The following is a 6,817-nucleotide window of genomic DNA, read 5'->3' as shown; positions in this document are numbered from 1 at the left end:
GTAATTTAAAAAATAATAAAAATAAATAAATAAAACTACTGTACTCTACACCCCACAAATGATTACCGATAAGAACAAGAGTGGTTGATAATGCACTATGAAATAAAGATCTTAAAGAGATATTAGCACTCGTTCATTACAGCACTGTTCACAATAGCCAAGGTGAGGAAACAACCTACACGTCCATCCATAGATGAAAGGATCAAGAAAATGTGGTTTATACATACAATGGGATACCATTCAGCCTTGAAAAAAAGAGAAGGTGATTCTTCAATATGTGACAAAATGGATAAAACTTGAGGACATTATGATAAGTGAAATAAGCCAGTCAAAGAAAGACAAATACTCCATGATTCTGTTTATAGATTCATAGACTCAAAGAGTAGAATGATGGTTTTCAGGGGCTGAAAAAAGTGGGGAAATGAGAGTCATTAATCAATGGGCATAAAATTTCAGGTGAGTAAGATGAATTCTGTAGCTCTTCTGTACAACATTTTACCTACAGTCAACAATAGTGTACTGTATGGTTAAAAATTTAAGAGAGTACATCTGATGTTAAATGTTCTTACCACAATAAAAAAAAATTAAAGAAAAAAGAAGGCTGATTGAGGGAATATATGGAGAAACCATTAGTTTCATACATTGCTAATTAGAATAAAATAATTGTTCCAACCAATTCAAAGGGCAATTTAACACTAGATACCAACATTAAAGATAACATGTCTTGGAATTTATCCTATTTGTAGGAATTTATTCTTACATATTCACACATGAAAAAAATTGAACAATGATATTTGTTGTGTCCTAATGTGTAATGGCAACAGTTGGAAAAAATTGAAATGTCAAATTGAAAAACAGACTAAGTGAATGATGAGATATTCTTTCAATAGAATGCGATTCAGCCACTAGAAAAAAATGAGGCAAATCTATACGTATTGATATGGAACACTCACTAAGACATATTAGATAAAAAAGAAAGCAAAGTGCAGAACAATGTATATATTATGCTACCATTTGAGAAAAACTATAAACATGTTTGTAGGCCCACATCTCCACCCCCTGCCCCATACACAGATCCAAAATGCTGATAGCATTTGTATCTTCTGGAGCAGGGACTCAGGATTGGGGACAAGGAGAAATGGGAGAGGCTGGCTCTTTACTCTATAACCTTTTGCTCCCTTTGAATTACAATATTTACTATTTGTATGCATTACTTAAAAAAAATAGAAAATAAAAAATTTCGAAGTTGAATAAGCAGGGTGGAGGGGTATTGCACCCAAAAATAAAAGTCAAACTTCTTTCCAGAGTTACAAACCCTCCTCGAACTGACTTTTCCCCCATTTCTTCAATCACTTCTTATTCCTTTGTCCTCCTCACACTCTGTGGTTTCCAGCTATGCATTAGTCCCAGGATGCCCTTGGATTCCAAACTCTACAGATGCTCAAGTTGTTCATATAAGATGGCGTAGTATTTGCATATAACCTACATACATCCTCCTGTGTATGTGTATATATTTTTTTAATAGATCTTTATCAGAGTATAATTGCTTCACAATACTGTGTTAGTTTCTGTTGCACAACAATGCGAATCAGCCATGTGCATACACATGTCCCCATATCCCCTCCCTCTTGAGCCTCCCTCCCATCCTCTCTATCCCATCCTTCTAGGTCATTGCAAAGCACCAAGCTGATCTCCCTGTGCTATGCTGCTGCTTTCCACCAGCCAACTATTTTACATTTGGTAGTGTATATATGTTGATGCTACTCTCACTTTGCCCCAGCTTCGCCCTCCCACCCCACATCCTCAAGTCCATTTTCTATGTCTACCTCTTTATTCCTGCCCTGCAACTAGGTTCTTGCGTCTCCCTCCATTCATCTGTCGATGGACATTTAAGTTGCTTCCATGTCCCGGCTATTGTAAATAGTGCTTCAGTGAACATTGTGGTACATGTCTCTTTTTGAATTATGGTTTTCTCAGGGTATATGCCCAGTAGCGGGATTGCTGGGTCATATGGTAGTTCTATTTTTAGTTTTTTAAGGAACCTCCATACTGTTCTCCATAGTGGTTGTATCAATTTACATTCCCACGAACAGTGCAGGAGGGTTCCCTTTTCACCACACCCTTTCCAGCATTTATTGTTTCTAGATTTTTGATAATGGTCATTCTGACCAGCGTGAGGTGATACCTCATTGTAGTTTTGATTTGCATTTCTCTAATACTTAGTGATGTTGAGCACCTTTTCATGTGCCTCTTGGCCATCTGTATCTCTTCCTTCGTGAAATGTCTATTTAGGTCTTCTGCCCATTTTTTAACTGGATTGTTTGTTTTTTTGATATTGAGCTCCATGAGCTGTTTGTATATTTTGGAGATTAATTCTTTGTCTGTTGTTTCATTTGCAAATATTTTCTCCCATTCTGAGCGATTGTATTTTTGTCTTGTTTATAGTTTCCTTTGCTGTGCCAAAGCTTTTAAGTTTAATTAAGTCCCATATGTTTATTTTTCTTTTTATTTCCATTACTCTAGGAGGTTGGTCAAAAAAGATCTTGCTGTGGTTTATGTCAACAAGTGTTTTTCCTATGTTTTCCTCTAAGAGTTTTATACAGTCTGGTCTTACATTTAAGTCTTTAATCCATTTGGAGTTTATTTTTGGGTATGGTGTTAGGGAGTATTCTAATTTCATTCTTTTACATATAGCTGTCCAGTTTTCCCAGCACCACTTATTGAAGAGGCTGTCTTTTCTCCATTGTATGTTCTTGCCTCCTTTGTCATAAATTAGGGGCCCACATGTGCGTGGGTTTATCTCTGGGCATTCTGTCTTCTACCATTGATTTATATTTCTGCTTTTGTGCCAGTACCACACTGTCTTGATTACTGTAGCTTTGTGGTATAGTGTGAAGTCAGGTAGCCTGATTCCTCCAACTTCGTTTTTCTTTCTCAAGATTGCTTTCGCTATTCAGGGTCTTTTGTGTTTCCATACGAATTGTAAAATTTTTTGTTCTAATTCTGTGAAGAATGCCATTGGTAGTTTGATAGGGATTGTATTGAATCTGTAGATTGCTTTGGGTAGTCTAGTCATTTTCATAATATTGATTCTTCCAATCCAAGAACATGGTATATTTCTCCATCTGTTTATGTTACCTTTGATTTCTTTCATCAGTGTTTCATAGTTTTCTGAGTACAAGTCTTTCGCCTCCTTAGGCTTTATTCCTAGGTATTTTATTCTTTTTGTTGCAATGGTAAATGGGATTGTTTCCATAATTTCTCTTTCTGATTTTTCATTGTTGATGTATAGGAATGCAGGAGATTTCTGTGCATTTATTTTGTATCCTGCAACCTTACCACATTCATTGATTAGTTTTAGTAGTTTTCTGGTGGCATCTTTAGGATTTTCTATATATATTGTCATGTCATCATCAAACAGTGACAGTTTTACTTCTTCTTTTCCAATTTGTATTCCTTTTATTTCTTTTTCTTCTCTGATTGCTGTGGCTAGGACTTCCAAAACTACGTTGAATAAGAAGAGTGGCGAGAGTGGACATCCTTGTCTTGTTCCTGATCTTAGTGAAAATGCTTTCAGTTTTTCACCACTGACTATGATGCTTACTGTGGGTTTGTCATATATGGTCTTTATTATATTGAGGTAGGTTCCCTCTATGCCTACTTTCTGGAGAGTTTTTATCATAAATGGGTGTTGAATTTTGTCAAAAGCTTTTTCTGCTTCTATTGAGATGATCATATGTTTTTTATTCTTTAATTTGTTAATGTGGTTGATTGATTTGCATATATTGAAGAATCCTTGCATCCCTGGGATAAATCCCACTTGATCATGGTGTATGATCCTTTTAATGTGCTGTTGGATTCTGTTTGCTAGTATTTTGTTCAGGATTTTTGCATCTGTGTTCATTAGTGATGATGGTCTGTAATTTTCTTTCTTTGTGATATCTTTCTCTGGTTTTGGTATCAGAGTGATGGTGGCTTTGGAGAATGAATTTGGGTGTGTTTCTCCCTCTGCAATTTTTTGGAAGAGTTTGAGAAGGATTGGTGTTAGCTCTTCTCTAAATGTTTAATAGAATTCGGCTGTGAAGCCGTCTGGTCCTGGGCTTTTGTTTGTTGGAAGATTTTTAATTACAGTTTCAATTTCATTACTTGTGATTGGTCTGTTTATATTTTCTAATTCTTCCTGGTTCAGACTTGGAAAGTTTTACCTTTCCAAGAATTTGTCCATTTACTCATGGTTGTCCATTTTACTGGCATATAGTTGTTTGTAGTAGTCTCTTATAATCCTTCGTATTTCTGCAGTGTCAGTTGTGATTTCTCCTTTTTCATTTCTAATTCTGTTGATTTGAGTCTTCAACCTTTTTTCTTGATGGGTCTGGCTAATGGTTTATCAATTTTGTTTATCTTCTCAAAGAACCAGCTTTTAGTTTTATTGATCTTTGCTATTGTTTTCTTCATTTCTTTTTCATTTACTTCTGATCTGATCTTTATGATTTCTTTCCTTCTGCTAGCTTTGGGGTTTCTTTTGTTCTTCTTTCTCTAATTGCTTTAGTTGTAAGTTTAGGTTGTTTATTTGATAATTTTCTTGTTTCTTGAGGTGAGCTTGAATTGCTATAAACTTCCCTCTTAGAACTGCTTTTGCTGAGTCCCATAGGTTTTGGGTTCTCGTGTTTTTGTTGTCATTTGTTTCTATGTACTTTTAAATTTCTTCTTTGATTTATTCAGTGATTTCTTGGTTATTTAGTCACGTACTGTTTAACCTCCATGTATTTGTGTTTTTTACAGGTATTTTTCCTGTAATTGTTTTCCAATCTCATAGCATTGTGGTCAGAAAAGATGCTTGAGATGATTTCAATTTTCTTTAATTTTTAGAGGCTTGATTTGTGACCCAAGATGTGATCTATCTTGGAGAATGTTCCATGTGCACTTGAGAAGAAAGTGTATTCTGCCACTTTGGGGTAGAATGTTCTATAAATATCAATTAGATCTATCTGATCTATTGTGTCATTTAAAGTTTGTGTTTCCTTTTTTATTTTCTGTTTGGATGGTCTGTCCATTGGTTTAAGTGGGCTGTTAAAGTCCCCTACTATTATTGTGTTACTGTCGATTTCTCCTTTCGTGGTTGTTAGCATTTGCCTATGTATTGAGGTGCTCCTATGTTGGGTGCATAAAAATTTATAATTGTTATATCTTCTTCTTGGATTGATCCCTTGATCATTATGTAATGTCCTTCTTTATCTCTTGTAACAGTCTTTATTTTCAAGTCTGTTTTATCTGATATGAGTATTGCTACTCCAGCTTTCTTTTGATTTCCATTTGCATAGAATATCTTTTTCCATCTCTTCACTTGGAGAAACACACCAAGACACATATTAATCAAACTAACAAAAATTAAATTCAAAGGAAAAATATTAAAAGCAGCAAGGCAAAACCAAAAAATAACATACAAAGGAATCCCCTTAAGGTTATCATCTGATTTTTCAGGGGTAACTCTGCAGGCCAGAAGGGAGTGGCAGGTTATACTTAAAGTGATCAAAGAGAAAAACCTACAATCAAGATTAGTCTACCCAGCAAGGATCTCTCACAGATTCGGTGGAGAAGTCAGAAGCTTTTCAGACAAGCAAAAGGTAAGAGAATTCAGCACCACCAAACCAGCTTTACAACAAATGCTGAAGGAACTTCTCTAAGTGGGAAACAAAAGAGAAGAAAAGGACCTACGAAAACAAACCCAAAACAATTAAGAAAAAGGTAATAGGAACATACATATCGGTAATAAACTTGAATGTAAATGGATTAAATGCCCCAACCGACACAGACTGGCTGAATGGATACAAAAACAAGTCCCATAGATATGCTTTCTACGAGAGACTCACTTTAGACCTAGGGACACATACAGACTGAAAGTGAAGGTATGGAAAAAGATACTCCTATATATTTTAAATCATCTCTAGATCACTTAGAATACCTAATATAATATAAATGTTATGTAAATAGTGGTAAATACAATGTAGATGCTATGCAAATAGTTGCCAGCATGTGGCAAATTCAAGTTTTGCTTTTTGGAACTTTCTGGAATTTTTAAAATATATTTTTAATCTGTGTTTGGTTGAATGTGTGGATGTGGAACGATATGGAAGGTTGATTGTACTTATCTTCTTTCAGTTGCTTGAACAGAGTCAGTCATCCCCCTCAGAGTGCCTGCACTTGCTTTCTTTCTGCCTCAACTTCTTCCCCCCAACTCTACATGGCAGGCTTGTCTCTACCTCCTTGTCTCATCTCTGGTGGTCACTTATTCAGAGAGGCCCCACCTGAACCATCCACTCTCAAGTAGGGTTCTTTTTTGTGTGTGTATATGGGGCATCTAATTCCTCGTAGTCACATTTATCACAGGTAGTAGTTTTTTACTCTTTATCTGTGTGTTGGCTTGTTTAGTATCTTTCTACACCCCTCCTCAAGACTGTAAACTCCTTGTGGTACCATTTCTATTTTATTCTCTGGGCAACTTCTATGATAGTGCCTGACACATTGCAGGTTGGTTGGAATGCAAATATCTCTTGAGTCAATTAACTCATTCATGAAAAACCAAAAGTTTTATTACAAGTTAGAAGAACTGTCTTACTGATTGGTATTTAAGTGTAAAAATGTGGCCCCTATGTTTAGTATTTAAAACTCCCATGATGTCCAATATTTTCTACTGCTTTATACACTCAACTTTCATGCACATTACTCATTTTTCTTAACAATCTCAGTGCTTTGACAAACAAATCAGAAAAAAGAAAAGCACAGAAAAGTGTAATTTTAGCAACTACTAAATGGACTA

This window comes from Leucopleurus acutus (assembly GCF_964270905.1).
Source record: "Leucopleurus acutus genome assembly, chromosome: 10".
Classification (NCBI taxonomy): Eukaryota; Metazoa; Chordata; class Mammalia; order Artiodactyla; family Delphinidae; genus Leucopleurus; species Leucopleurus acutus.
This window is presented reverse-complemented; position numbering follows the sequence as displayed.